Below are 15,080 nucleotides of genomic sequence, written 5' to 3' on the forward strand. Positions count from 1 at the left end.
ACAGACACCCTTATTGCAAATATTCAAATAGTGGAACCGGGTGTATATGCTTACCAAACAACTGCCAATGGTAATAAAAACCCTTTACTTTATGAGAAAAATTAAACATCATAAATTATTGTATATCTTAAATTACTCTGGCATGCAGAAACTGGTGAAAATGAAACTGTTGTCGAAGAGACAGTGAACTTGGCAGAATCTACACAAAAGGTCCAGGGAGAAGTGCCGGAAAAAGACGCCCCACAACTCGATACGGACGTTGAAGTTGAAAAGGAAATGGAACCTGAATGCCCTCAGGTAACTGCTGAAGAACTGCATTCAGTTGAGTTGGTTTTGAGCGTAGGACCAACATTGGAAGAAGATAAAGGAAAAAAACAAACTAAGGGGAGAAAAACCACAAAGCCAAAGCAAGTTCCAAAACAAGTCATACCAAAAGGTTTAAACGAACTGCTTTACAAGACAATAGAACAAGCAAGAATAAGAGGTGAAAAAAGATGTGCAGATCTTGGAGACAAATTTTGTTCACCTTACTGCAATAGAGTGGTGAACATGCATGAAGCACTCTTGACCCAAGAATTGAGTGTGATCCGCTTCACATTTGCTACCCATGCAGGCTTGCAGTAAGTAGAAAAACATATATCAACAAACAAGAATCTAATAAAAATATACACAAAACAAGAACTAATTATTTATTTTTATGACTGGCAGAGAAGAGTTTTACCGATCAAAAACTGAGGTTGCAACATTCAAAGCTGTGTTTGAAAGCTTCTTCAGGGAACAATACGTAGCATCGAACGGGATAGATGCATTTGTAGATATTCTAAACCTTGAAGAGAAGAAAAGGGATAGAAAATCATCACCACACAGATTCTTCTTGTTTTCCACAATGATGGTATGTTTTCATGTACATTTTGTCATTTGAAAATCTAAAAGGTAAATGCATACTAAATGATTTCGCAAACTATTTATATCTAAATCGCATGTATTATGGCAGAATTTTTTCTTTTGAAACATTTTCATACTGTTGTAATTTCGCATGTGTTGTATATACTATTCGCATGTGAAAAAAATCAAATGTTTGCCTTTCCCCTACTGTTGTAATTTCGCATTTGGTACATACACTATTCGCATTTGGTACATTGTTTTCATGGATTTGACTCTGGTTACATAACATACAGCCGAGTATCTGTTACGACGAGGAGAAATACACAGATGACCAACGACTCAAAATATTTGCCTCGAATTTTGAAGACATGTTAAATAGATATGAGGTAAAAAAACTTGAATCGGTTGACCTGGTGTTTATTGCGGTACTTCAAGGTGACCACTTCTATGTCTTGTGCTTCAACTTAAAAACCGGCAAAATTGATCTGATTGACAATTCAGCTGCAAAACAAGAGTTTAAGGAAAGATACAAGGGGCTCCCGGACACACTGGTAATACAAAACCCTATACTTATACATGTTATATTTTATGTAAAATCTACTAACACAATGTTACAATGTTACAGAGAAGGGTATTGGTTTTATACCTACAAAATGCTTTAAAACCAACACCGGCTATACAACTACTTGCAACCTCAGTGATAGAAAGAAAAGAAATGGATTGGAGGACGAAGAATAACGGCGTAGACTGTGGAGTGTTTACAATGCGTCACATGGAAACGTACAAGGGAGACCAAAAACCATGGGTGACAGGATTTGTGAATGAAGATGAAGTAAACAACAGACAGAAAGCACAACTTCATCTCCTAAGGACAAGATATCTCAGCAAAATCATTATGTCAGAACACAACATGCATCGTCTTAAAATAATTAAAATGGCCAATGCTTTCGACAAAATGCCAGACAAAGAGAGATATATGAAAGATCTGGATAAGGAAATCCCAGAAAGGATGAAAACATATTTTGACAGGGACAACTAAACTACATTTGATGATGTATTTATGTTACATATTTTAACTGTTTCAACTGTTTCAAACTGCTTTAGTTCTCTTCTTAATATCGCATATATTGGTGTTTCTTAATTGCCAAATTGTGTTTTTATTTCGCATGTGTTTTGTATGAAAATCGCATGTTTCACATTGAATTCTTAAAATTTGCGAAATACAAGTCGATTACATAACAAAACATGCAAATTTATTGGAACAAAACATACACCCAAAAAAAAAAAAAAACAAAAGTTCATTCAAAAGATGAAAGAAACTCTATTTTCATCTTCATAGAGCATCTTAATACAGTTATTGCACCAGCCAACTCTTTCAACTGTTTCTCATCCCTCTCAGTGGCGGATCCAGGAATATTTTTCACTGGGTTCACTTTTTTAGATACTCCAATTTCATGTAACTGAACATAAAGAATTTCGGGTTGGTTCGATAGTTCGGATCGGGTAAGGTTTATCACATAATAAAAGTACGATACAATGATGAAAAAAAATCGTCATTAGAAATTTAAAAACACAATATAAAATACGATAGTCTTTATAAATAAAAAAACTAAATCAGGTTTGTTAATAGTAAAAACATGGGTCTCGAAGATTTTGATGAATAAGTAGTCAAACTTGAAGTTAATTAGGCGATCGATCGATGTGTTTGACCCAATTATTTAAAGGGAGGGGCACATAAACACACACTTTATATATGATATTTAAGGTACCATTGCAGACTCGGCAGGGACTGTTCCATCTCCATCCACATATGAGTATTCAGGCTGCACAAACAAAAACATTAAACTCTTCATCGAACAAGCATACATGAGATGCTAACAGGCCCGGGTCAAAACGGGCTGACATAAAGGGATTAAATGGTTAATTGATGGATTTGAATGACTTACCAGTGTATGGCATATCTCAGATGGATCATTAATTGGATCAGTTTCTGAACCATAACTGCAGGCAACATAGTTTGCATTTCAGCACACACACGACACAAAACATAAACATCATAACCATGAAGTGCCAAAAAACTAATTACTTTACTTTTTTGTAGTTTATGGTAACCAACTTTAGTCCAAATTTTATTAAACCCCACAATTTCTTATAAATTTTAGTTCAAGATTCAACCCAGTCACCCCGTAAAGAGTTTCTCAATGCCACGTCAACGAAATTGGGTGCGATATGTCTCCATCATCATTTTGACCTACCTGTATGGACTATCTAAAACCGAAACTTATGACAGTTTCTTACCTGAAACAAAAATTGAAAGTTGGTTATGTATTTGAAAATCTCAATTTCTTTATCATATGGATTCTAACATACCAAACATCAAAAGGTGTATCCAAAGACGTTCCATAAATGTTGTAGAAATCTATCCCTGCGGGTAGTTGCACACTGTTTAACATCTTGCGTGTAGTAGCAGCCATTTGTAGTCATATGGTCAAAAGTCAAAACCATTACTCAGATTCAAAAAAACATATAAAGGAATCTATAATAGTAAAACTTCAATCTATATTTGGGCTTGGGATAAAAACCTTGTATACTTAACACATGCCCATATTGACATTATCGATTTTCATGCACATATCTATTACTTATATTAAAACAAAACAATTTTGGCCACTTGGCATTTCCTTAAACCATTTTTTGCCACCTGTCAACTTAATAGTACACAGATTTCTTCTTTGGGCGGCAACTAAAACCTTAAACCAAAATACGCGTAGATGGCTTCCTTCTCCTACAATCTTCTTTCATTATCGCAAAATAGGTAACTCTTTTTTTCCTTCTTTTAGTGTTCATCTCTTTCCTTACGATACACACTTTCCATAAATTTGAAATCAGCTTTCTTTCCTTCTTAATTTCAATAAAAAACCCTAATCAAAGCTGATTTCACCATCAATCTTTCTGTTGGTTCTCTTCTGTTGTTTTCTTCAAACCTGATGTGCTAAATGTGGGTTAATTAAAAACAACTAAAATTACCCTAAACTAGACTCTCTAAGTTTTAAATTTATAAAACTAAGACTCGATAAACCCTGAACCACACAACCGGCAAGTGTACCGATCGGTGTAGTATAGCCTAAGGAAGTCCGAGTATCGAACCCAAGAGACTCTACTGATTACGCTACTACTCTATCTAAACTAGACTCTCTAAGTTTTAAATTTATAAAACTAAGACTCTCTAAACCCTAAACCACACAACCGGCAAGTGTACCGATCGGTGTAGTATAGCCTAAGGAAGTCCGAGTATCGAACCCAAGAGACTCTACTGATTACGCTAACGACTCTATCTAGACTTAGACTGACACGACTCAACTAATTGTTTAATTGGATGGGGGGGGGGGTTTCTAAAAATCCTAAATAAAATATTAAAATAATGCTAAATAACTAGACACGAACTCGAACGAAGACTTTGACCAGTGGTGATGAAGACTACCTAGGCTAGACGCAAGCTAAACTCAGACTGGATCTCTATTCGATGATTTTGTGGTGTGGAACCGGGATCTTTGAATGCTAAACCTATTAAGACGCCACTAAGCCCCTCAAACACTCTCAAGGCGATTCTTATGGCACTACTTAGGCTGTTACGCTCACCGGTTTTCTAGATTTTTTTTCCGTCCTCTAGTTTCTTGAAAGTGCCTATGTAAGACGCTCTACTTTGCCGCGCGAACGTCTAAAGCAACTACGGGTTTTAATCTTGGCTTAATAGACAATGGGTTGTTAATTCCTTATAACTACACCGAGACCTATTAATATCCTCGAGCCTTTCCGCGACGAGTCTAGCAGCACACTTGATTTTATTAAATTACCGAATATTGTTTCTAAGGTTACTTACTAGATTTTCACCCTAAAGGATTAGAGATTTATTATGTAATATAGACACTCACCAAAACCTAAAACCCTAGCCCGACTCTATTTCGTGATAAAGACCGTCACCAAGAATCGAACGAAGCAATAAACAATAATCAAACAATCACAAGCAACGCATATGCACCAAGTTAAATTCCCGAAGCTTTTACAATACAAGAAAAATCCACAACCACGCCAAAAATCGAATAAAGAACCAAACTTTATTTAACTATTGTCGTTAGCCTAGGTAGTTAATTAAATTTAGCCAAGAAACATGGTCTCAAAAATAATCAAACAAGGTTTAGAACAAGAATTCATCGAATGAAAACAAAGAAACTAGAAAATAAGAGAAACTGAGTAGCAAAACCCGTTAATCCCTTGCTCTCCAAGCTTCCCGCTTGATGCCGATGATTCCCGCAAAACAAACTTTAGATTTCGTCCCTTCCGTGCGTCTGATCTCTGCTTCAAGTCGTTGATATGCGGTAATATATTCTGATCGTGCTTAATGTCTTGCGCCCCAAGAATGATGTCTATATTTGGTCCAATAGGAATTAATTGTCCAGCCGCCTCCCTTCACTACGTGCGTCCCAAAGTCGGTTCCTTCTTTTGGCAGCCCAGGCCCCACAATACTGATATGGCCCCTATTATCTCTAAATATTTGCTGCCTCCCTTTTTTATCCTTTTGCTTAGGTAGGGTTTATTTTTATTTACTAATTCATCCAACAGCCCCTTTCGTAGCCATAGGTCTTGACATCTCTTTAACTTAAATTGTGCTGTATCATTAATCCATCACAATTCAACGAACTTGGGCCCTTGTGATCGGATCTAACTCAACATGGTGGGCCAACTTTAGCTAATTAACATTTTGTAGGCATGAGTCTCGCCAATAATCAACTGAGCCTAAGTTAAATTATAAAATTAAGATAGTGGGCCCGGACCAATCACAGAAAATAGCGGCAATTCAAGTCGGTCTCTGGCATCCTACTTTGCTCAACTGACTGGTTATTTCCATATTACTCGTTTTTGCTTCATTTGCACCAGGACCTGCCAAAACACAATATAATGTAATATAATACTAAAACTAAATAAAAACTATACAAAAATTATACAATCTACACGGGACAAATATGTGTATTTTACCACTTATCAAATATCCCCACACTTAACCTTTTTTCGTCCCCGAAAAAGAATTATGCAAACGAAATCATAGTCGGAATAGTCGTTCGGGACAAAAGCTCAAGTTACTTTATTAAAACCGAAACTCGTGTTAGCTGCGATTGCAAGTATTTTGATCCTCTTAAACCCAACCCGGTTCCAAGCCCTTATCATGCGATTTAGGTTCAAATATGGGTCAATCCACCTATGGTCTCACACTAGAAATTGCATGCCTATCTAATCCCACCTCAAACTTATAGGACAAAAGGAACGATCACTGGACCAATTCCCAACCGTCTTATATCAAAACCAGGAGAGTTTACAATCAAATTTTTTTTCTTTTTTTTCAATTTTTTTTTCTTTTTTTTTTCTCGTGAGTCTAGACGGTGCTTTCCCAAAACAAGAGGCAATCCGGCTGTAGAGTCGCTATCCCCAACCACAGACTACTTAGTTTCGGTACTTTTTATTATTATTATTTTTTTTCTTTGCTTTGCACGGTCGATTTCACACACCCTAGAGGCAATCCAGCTGTAGAGTCACTATCCCCAACCCAGACTACATAGGAATGGCTACTTTCATTTAGTTTCTAGCTCACTTTTTATTTTATATAATTTTTTTTTATGATCACAAACTCTAACGGTTTTAACTTATAACGGTGCCCCTTATGTTATTTTTGGTGGTTTCAATTTCCCCACTTTCCCTAGATGAGAACCCACTAGTAGACCGACATTTAGGTATATTTAAGATCAAAGGAACCCAGAACCGAATCGAGCCTACCCGCATATCCCAAACTAGACACAAGCACGATTATTTAATCTCATATTATTATTATTTGAACCCGAACAAAAATCCAACTTTTCTATCATTTTCCGTTTTTTTATTTTGCAAACTTCTTATTTCAAAGGACATTTTCAATTTTTTATTTTTTTTTTTGAATTTTTGAAATTTTTTTAATTTTTAATTTTTTTTTTGTATTTTTCGATTTTTTATGACTCAAGACTATACTAACTAGACACTAAACGATAGTTCCCATCCCCACACTTAAACTTTACATTGCCCTCAATGTAGGATGGAAACCGACTAAAAAAACTAAAAATAAATAAGAAATAAAAACAAAGGGCATAATTGGAAAGGACTTAGCTGGTTTAATTGCAACGCGTATGCTTCAAATCTCTCGTCCAATCCAGCTCGATCGTATAGCATTTCGGTCGCGATCGGCTTTGACTCTAACTAGTACACTTGGAAAATGCCTGAAATTTGATAAGCAGCTCCAAAATCACCCGAATGGAGATTGAGTACGGGTGGTACATATTCAAACCTGCATAAACAAAAACAAGCAACACCAAAGCAGTACCGACTCTAAAAAAAATGACTCAATACTACTAAATTAGACTCATGATACAAAATAAAAGACTCAATATACAAACTCTACAAACTACCGAAAATCCACCGAATAAATAAATTTACAAACTCTACAAAACCTCCCCACACTTAAATTTAATCAGGAGGCTTCTCTTTGATCTGGACCCTATCCAACGCGTTTAATTCCACCCGGTCCTCAAAAATAGTTAAGAATTTAATGGTGGAATTATAAAATATTTTAAAATTTTCAAACGGGTCAGACCACCAAAATTTATACTTACCTGGAAGAAACCGAATGCATGACATGTAGCGAGAAGACTGATCGTGCGTGAATTGTAATGGCTTCTTCTTTTCCATCTCGGCCCAACCTTCGATCCTCTTCCGGTTTAGATCCTTTCTCTTTCTTTTCTTTGCCTTCTCCCGTGGCTTTTCTGATTTTTCAGTTTCACCTATCACTAATACCATGGGCCAGTTGTGGTGTTCTTCTTCCTCCACCACTTTCAAAAAACAATCCCCACACTTAGTCTCTTCGTCTGGGGCAGGTTCGATCACCTCTGTCGATTCACCTTCAAGTAGAGCATCAAAATATGCTATATCCCCATCAGGATCCAACACTCCTACCTCTTCATAGGCCGGTAAACCATCTAATTCTAACTCTAAAAACTCATCCTCCCCAGACGATTTAATTTCTACCTCTTCAATATCTTCCTCTGCACCAAACATTAACCCAAGGGAATCTCCTAAATCCACTTCATCCTCCATCACTTTTTCTTTTTCCACTTCATCAAAGATCCAACCAGTGGAATCCCCCAATTCCACTTCTTCTTCAATTATTTTTTTCTTCACTAACGACCTTTGATACGCCGCCCATTCTTCTTCATCTATTTCATCATCAGAGTCACTCCCGAAGTCATATATAATACCCTTCTGGACCGGAGGTGGGACTTCGTCGTCCATTATCGTCTCCGTGACTGGAATGATCTCCTCATCTGACTCTTCTTCTACTTCCTCTAGCTCACCCCGCTCTCGAACTAACTCCTCTACTCTCTTTTTATTTCTCTCCGTATATTCAGCCATGCTTTCCAGGGTAGCTTGATTTTGCGCTATGAACTGCGCCATTTGTGTCATTGTCTGAGCGAACATCTCTTCTATCCTACTCATACTACCCTCAAAACCTCTATCGCTCGTCTGAACCAGGTTACATTGCGGCTGCTGATACAGATCATTGTAATATGGCCGATGATCATAACCTTGCAGAGAATACCCCTGTGAAAAATATGGCTGCGGCTGCACAAAAGGGTTAGTGTAACGTGTGGAGTACCTCGGGGAATATGGACAAAATATAGATATGTGAGGTATACCACAATTTTGACACATAAAAGGGTTGGCGTCACATCGTGCAGAGGACCCCTCATATTGTGGGCACTTAACAGTAAAATGAGGTCCTCCACAAATTTCACACATATTTACAAGACTCAAGAAAAATAAAAGACACGGACAACTAGAATCCTACGACTCAATATACAAAAGCAAGTAGCACGTATATGTCAATTAAGTCCAAACAAAGTAATCAACGCAATCGCCAAAGAGTCCCCGGCAACGGCGCCAAAAACTTGATGTGCTAAATGTGGGTTAATTAAAAACAACTAAAATTACCCTAAACTAGACTCTCTAAGTTTTAAATTTATAAAACTAAGACTCGATAAACCCTGAACCACACAACCGGCAAGTGTACCGATCGGTGTAGTATAGCCTAAGGAAGTCCGAGTATCGAACCCAAGAGACTCTACTGATTACGCTACTACTCTATCTAAACTAGACTCTCTAAGTTTTAAATTTATAAAACTAAGACTCTCTAAACCCTAAACCACACAACCGGCAAGTGTACCGATCGGTGTAGTATAGCCTAAGGAAGTCCGAGTATCGAACCCAAGAGACTCTACTGATTACGCTAACGACTCTATCTAGACTTAGACTGACACGACTCAACTAATTGTTTAATTGGATGGGGGGGGGTTTCTAAAAATCCTAAATAAAATATTAAAATAATGCTAAATAACTAGACACGAACTCGAACGAAGACTTTGACCAGTGGTGATGAAGACTACCTAGGCTAGACGCAAGCTAAACTCAGACTGGATCTCTATTCGATGATTTTGTGGTGTGGAACCGGAATCTTTGAATGCTAAACCTATTAAGACGCCACTAAGCCCCTCAAACACTCTCAAGGCGATTCTTATGGCACTACTTAGGCTGTTACGCTCACCGGTTTTCTAGATTTTTTTTCCGTCCTCTAGTTTCTTGAAAGTGCCTATGTAAGACGCTCTACTTTGCCGCGCGAACGTCTAAAGCAACTACGGGTTTTAATCTTGGCTTAATAGACAATGGGTTGTTAATTCCTTATAACTACACCGAGACCTATTAATATCCTCGAGCCTTTCCGCGACAAGTCTAGCAGCACACTTGATTTTATTAAATTACCGAATATTGTTTCTAAGGTTACTTACTAGATTTTCACCCTAAAGGATTAGAGATTTATTATGTAATATAGACACTCACCAAAACCTAAAACCCTAGCCCGACTCTATTTCGTGATAAAGACCGTCACCAAGAATCGAACGAAGCAATAAACAATAATCAAACAATCACAAGCAACGCATATGCACCAAGTTAAATTCCCGAAGCTTTTACAATACAAGAAAAATCCACAACCACGCCAAAAATCGAATAAAGAACCAAACTTTATTTAACTATTGTCGTTAGCCTAGGTAGTTAATTAAATTTAGCCAAGAAACATGGTCTCAAAAATAATCAAACAAGGTTTAGAACAAGAATTCATCGAATGAAAACAAAGAAACTAGAAAATAAGAGAAACTGAGTAGCAAAACCCGTTAATCCCTTGCTCTCCAAGCTTCCCGCTTGATGCCGATGATTCCCGCAAAACAAACTTTAGATTTCGTCCCTTCCGTGCGTCTGATCTCTGCTTCAAGTCGTTGATATGCGGTAATATATTCTGATCGTGCTTAATGTCTTGCGCCCCAAGAATGATGTCTATATTTGGTCCAATAGGAATTAATTGTCCAGCCGCCTCCCTTCACTACGTGCGTCCCAAAGTCGGTTCCTTCTTTTGGCAGCCCAGGCCCCACAATACTGATATGGCCCCTATTATCTCTAAATATTTGCTGCCTCCCTTTTTTATCCTTTTGCTTAGGTAGGGTTTATTTTTATTTACTAATTCATCCAACAGCCCCTTTCGTAGCCATAGGTCTTGACATCTCTTTAACTTAAATTGTGCTGTATCATTAATCCATCACAATTCAACGAACTTGGGCCCTTGTGATCGGATCTAACTCAACATGGTGGGCCAACTTTAGCTAATTAACATTTTGTAGGCATGAGTCTCGCCAATAATCAACTGAGCCTAAGTTAAATTATAAAATTAAGATAGTGGGCCCGGACCAATCACAGAAAATAGCGGCAATTCAAGTCGGTCTCTGGCATCCTACTTTGCTCAACTGACTGGTTATTTCCATATTACTCGTTTTTGCTTCATTTGCACCAGGACCTGCCAAAACACAATATAATGTAATATAATACTAAAACTAAATAAAAACTATACAAAAATTATACAATCTACACGGGACAAATATGTGTATTTTACCACTTATCAAAACCCTAGAATTGATTGTTCTTTGTTGAGGCTTGATGTAGAGCTCGAATTGATTGTTCTTTGATTGGTCTTGGGCTCGAATTGATTGTTCTTTGTTCATGTCAGCGATGATGGCTATTGAATAAACCCTAGATGATGGCTATTGAACAAACCAAACAACCCAGGTAACTTTCTCTTCATCTTCTTGACCTGAAGAGTTCTAGGGCTAATGTACGTTTAATGTACCCTAGCGACCGAAGAATCGTGTTTAATGTACGTTTAATGTTAATTCATGATTCCTACATCCATCTTTTTCTTCGATTGTGAATTGTACTATGTGTGTTTGAATTGTTATTTTTGTTTGTGTGTTGGTTTTATTTGATTTGGGAATCTAGGGTGTCTGTTTGTTCAATTTACAAGTTAGGGTTATTTTTTTTCTTTCACAATTTAGGTGAAATTCAGATCTGTATTGCAATTAGGTAGGTAGAGATCATTCATTAGGTACGATGCAGATTTGTTTGTTCTTTAACATATATTGTTGATTTTTTGTTTAAAATTTTCCCATTTTTTGATTGTTGTTCTATTCTCTAATTTCATCATTAATCCTTTTTTAGTTGGTGTTGTTGGAGTGGTTTATATGGTGTGAATTGTGTGTCTGAATATAAAAGAGAAAATCCTAATTTAGTTTTCTTAGTATGTAGATTCCTTTCATTTGATTTACTTTAATCGATGATTTGAACGCTTATTTAACCTTACTTGAATGGCCGATCATCATTTTTTTCCATTTTATTTGCTGTAGTTGATGACATTGAATGCTTATGTAACCATAATTGATTTGCCGATTTCTAAACAATTTTTTTGTCTAATTTTTACAGGGAAGCAGGTTATGTGCTTGAAGATATGCCTTACTTAACTGATCCACTCAGGCAAGCTTTTTATGTAATGAATTTAATTTATAAGGAATTGAAATTTGTGGCAGATTATTAGTTTATAGTATGTAGCAGTTGAATTCTTTTTTAATTTGATGGTTCATGTTTTGTAAATATGGGTTCAATTTGCTTTATGGTTCATTTGATTGTGATTTGGAATAGCTTCATTCAAGGTAGACATGAGATCGTGTCTTAGTACATGTTTTGATATATTTTTTTATTTTTTTCTCACCAGCAACTTTATATTTTTGTTAATGATTTAGTGAGTCTGTACATGAAGTTGTCAGCCGGGGATTCAAGGATCAACACCGGCAGATTTAAGTTAGCACTTTCTATTTGAGAAAATTTGCATATAAAAGAATGTTTAGATTCCAAATTGACAATGCAGGGAGTAAGAAGTTTTTTTATCGATAGGTGAAAAAGTTTAGTTTTCAACAACTTCAGGTGCTTTTGGTGTACAACTATCATTTAATCTCTCTCTCCGATATACTATTGTCACGGTAAACATCTATAAATTATGTACTCATTTTTTATCATATGTTAGACGTGGCAATGTAACCCATTTACCTAGAGTGGGTTGATTCGTGACACATTTAATTTTACCTTTAAAGAGTCACCAAGTTACTGTTTTCAAGTTTGGTTTGTTAATTTACTTTTGAAGGTTGTGATGATGAGAAGAGCTTGGAATAAGCCAAAGCTGCTGGCAAAGGTACAATATCCCCAAATACCTTTTGCTTTTGAAAAATGACACGTATAACATCCACTTGAGCTATTCTTTTCATGTTTGAGAACATAATTTGATGTACTGATAGGTTGTAGTGTATGAAGTAATCACATGAATTACAATACAATTACTGATCTTGCTAGATTTTCAACATTTCTACTTAGGCGGCCAGTATACGTAGAAATCGTGGAACATGAGAGATGAAACAACTTAATCCATAACGTGCATTTCCCCTTTGGATCCTTAACCTCAAGGATTTAGCTGGAACATTTGAGGAAGCTATGAGCATTGAGCAATGTCTGAGCAAAGTTCCCATGTACTGAGGGACGAGCTTTTAATTTTTTTTTTCTAAAGTGAGTTTGTTAGTTATATGTATTCTTATATGATCATAATATTATATAATAATGCATTAATATGTAACTAATTATATTTATAATGAGAACTTTATATTTAAGGAGTTTAATTTGCGCGTTTTTTCGAAAGTTAAGTGTTCATGGAAAGCAATTACGATTGCGAAGGTACGTTACGAGCTCCGCCCCTCGGTTGTTAAGTCTGTGGTCTAGAACAAAAAGCTTATGAAAGCAAGCTCACGTTGGGTCATTTTCTACTACGAAAATAATTTGCTAACACTCTTTTGGTTGCAGTTTGTAACAGGAATGGTACATCGACATGTAGAAGAATTTCAGAGATCAAATCCGGATCCACCTGGATTTACTTGAACGTAAGTTGGGTAAACTTTTATGTTACTGTTATGATACATTTAGATAATTGTAAGTGAGATTTAAGTCTTTTGTAATATTACTTATAATATATAATTATACTGATCTTATATATCTGGTGTGAATGTTGAATTTTAGGATCAAGATGTCTTCATATGGTCATCAGATGGACTGCGAATATTATGCGTGAGGTGTCTCGGCTCACGAGGGGTCGGGTATGCATATTGAATCATGAATGTGAATATTCTGTGTGAAGTATCTCGAGCCAATTATCATTCTATAATTTGGGGAGTTTGGTAAGAACAAGGTAATTATCGAATGAAAATGATAGCTTGCCGGAATTAATAAGCCCAATTCGAGAGGGGCGTAACTCTCCGATAAAAAGGTTTCAAATAACAAAAAACAACAACAGAAAACCAAATGACAAAAAACCTGAAATTAAAGTTGCCATTACTAAATTAATTAACTATTGCTAACTCCCCACTAGCCACTAAAGTTGAACGGGTCAATAGGGGCTCCCAGAATAATCTATGGAGCTGCTCTAAAGACCCACCCATTTCTACTCAGGTCACATTCTTCTTTCTCTAGAACATACTCTCATTAGTCGAATCATATCAGAGTCTCAAGTCAAGAATTATCCTTAGTTTTCCATCTAATTAGCATTACCCCTTACTTTACAGGTTTCATTTTCACATATATTGATCTGTTACAAAGGTTTGATACATTGGTATTTATTGAAGCCTCTTATTTCCAATTTTGATATTTAATTTTTATTTGATTTGCAAATGGAAGCCTCTCTATCCTTATGGATAGAGGTAAGGTCTGTCTACATCCCACCCTCCCCGGACCCTAGAAGTAGCTTGCTATTTGTGGGATTTACTGGGTATGGTTGTTGTTGTTATTTGATTTGCAAATGGTCAACTGAAAGTTTCCTAATGGTGCTTACTTGCTGCAATTTACTGTAACTATTCAAAGAACTACATGTTGATAGTCAAAATGATTACAATTGAGTTTCTAAAATATGTGTTTGTATGATTTCATGACAGATCTGTGTAATTACCACTTTTAGTTCCCCAGTTTCATTAATTACCTCGCTTTCATCCTTGAACGGGTCAAGGTGATTTGGTTATTAATTTGTTCGTTTGGTAGCAAAATGGGTGATCATTTGTGTTTTAGTCCACCCGCGAACCTCGCGGGTTCTTAAACTAGTTCATCAATAAAACTAACCTTAATCGCTGGAGGCGGAGCAGCCAGAGGCCGGAGGCGGAGCAGCGACAGCCTGCTGATGTTGCAGACTTGCAGTTGTTTGAACTCGTTGCAGGGGCGAACTTCGTTGCTTGTTTCTGTTTGTGTGCGGCGTATGTTGTAGGATATAACCCTAAATGGGTTTTAATGTTTTATTACTTTAAAGATAAAAAATTAAAAGAGAAATTAAAAAAAAAAACGGACAAAAAAAGAAGTTACGGGATTCGAACTCGGGTAGATTAGGAAGAAAAGCGGGAACATAACCAGTGGAACCAAGGCCTTTAATGTTTATGGGTTCCTTTTATAATATACTTATGGGTTCCTTTTCAGCTTCTTATATATATTTACACTAAAAATTAAAAACCGACTGGGTTCCCGGGAACCCGTACTTTGTACATAAGTCCGCCCCTGATCCCTCTCACCCAAATCCACCATAAACATAACTGCAATTTCTTTAAGACTACTCACTTGCATCTGGGATAACATGTTCAGAATTTCTTGTCTTCTCTTCATGTTTT

General features: G+C 36.6%; 2 long non-coding RNA genes across 5 annotated transcripts; one reads left to right on the forward strand and one right to left on the reverse strand.

Moving 5' to 3' along the window:
* Nucleotides 1-2,378: 2,378 nt before the first annotated feature.
* LOC110937189 lies at nt 2,379-14,700 on the reverse strand. 4 transcript variants are annotated; one of them, XR_004890436.1, is made up of 4 exons: nt 14,545-14,700; nt 3,141-3,183; nt 2,832-2,886; nt 2,379-2,708 (listed from the first exon to the last, which is right to left on the reverse strand). It is a non-coding gene; the product is annotated as an uncharacterized LOC110937189 (long non-coding RNA). The 4 variants fall into 4 exon arrangements; XR_002590632.2 differs by lacking the exon at nt 14,545-14,700 and adding an exon at nt 3,256-3,350; XR_004890435.1 differs by lacking the exon at nt 3,141-3,183 and having other exon boundaries at nt 14,545-14,694.
* Nucleotides 3,642-11,963, forward strand: LOC110937190. Its single transcript, XR_002590634.2, has 3 exons — nt 3,642-3,700; nt 11,072-11,130; nt 11,821-11,963. It is a non-coding gene; the product is annotated as an uncharacterized LOC110937190 (long non-coding RNA).
* Nucleotides 14,701-15,080: the final 380 nt, after the last annotated feature.

The sequence above is a fragment of the Helianthus annuus genome, chromosome 4 (assembly GCF_002127325.2).
Source record: "Helianthus annuus cultivar XRQ/B chromosome 4, HanXRQr2.0-SUNRISE, whole genome shotgun sequence".
Classification (NCBI taxonomy): Eukaryota; Viridiplantae; Streptophyta; class Magnoliopsida; order Asterales; family Asteraceae; genus Helianthus; species Helianthus annuus.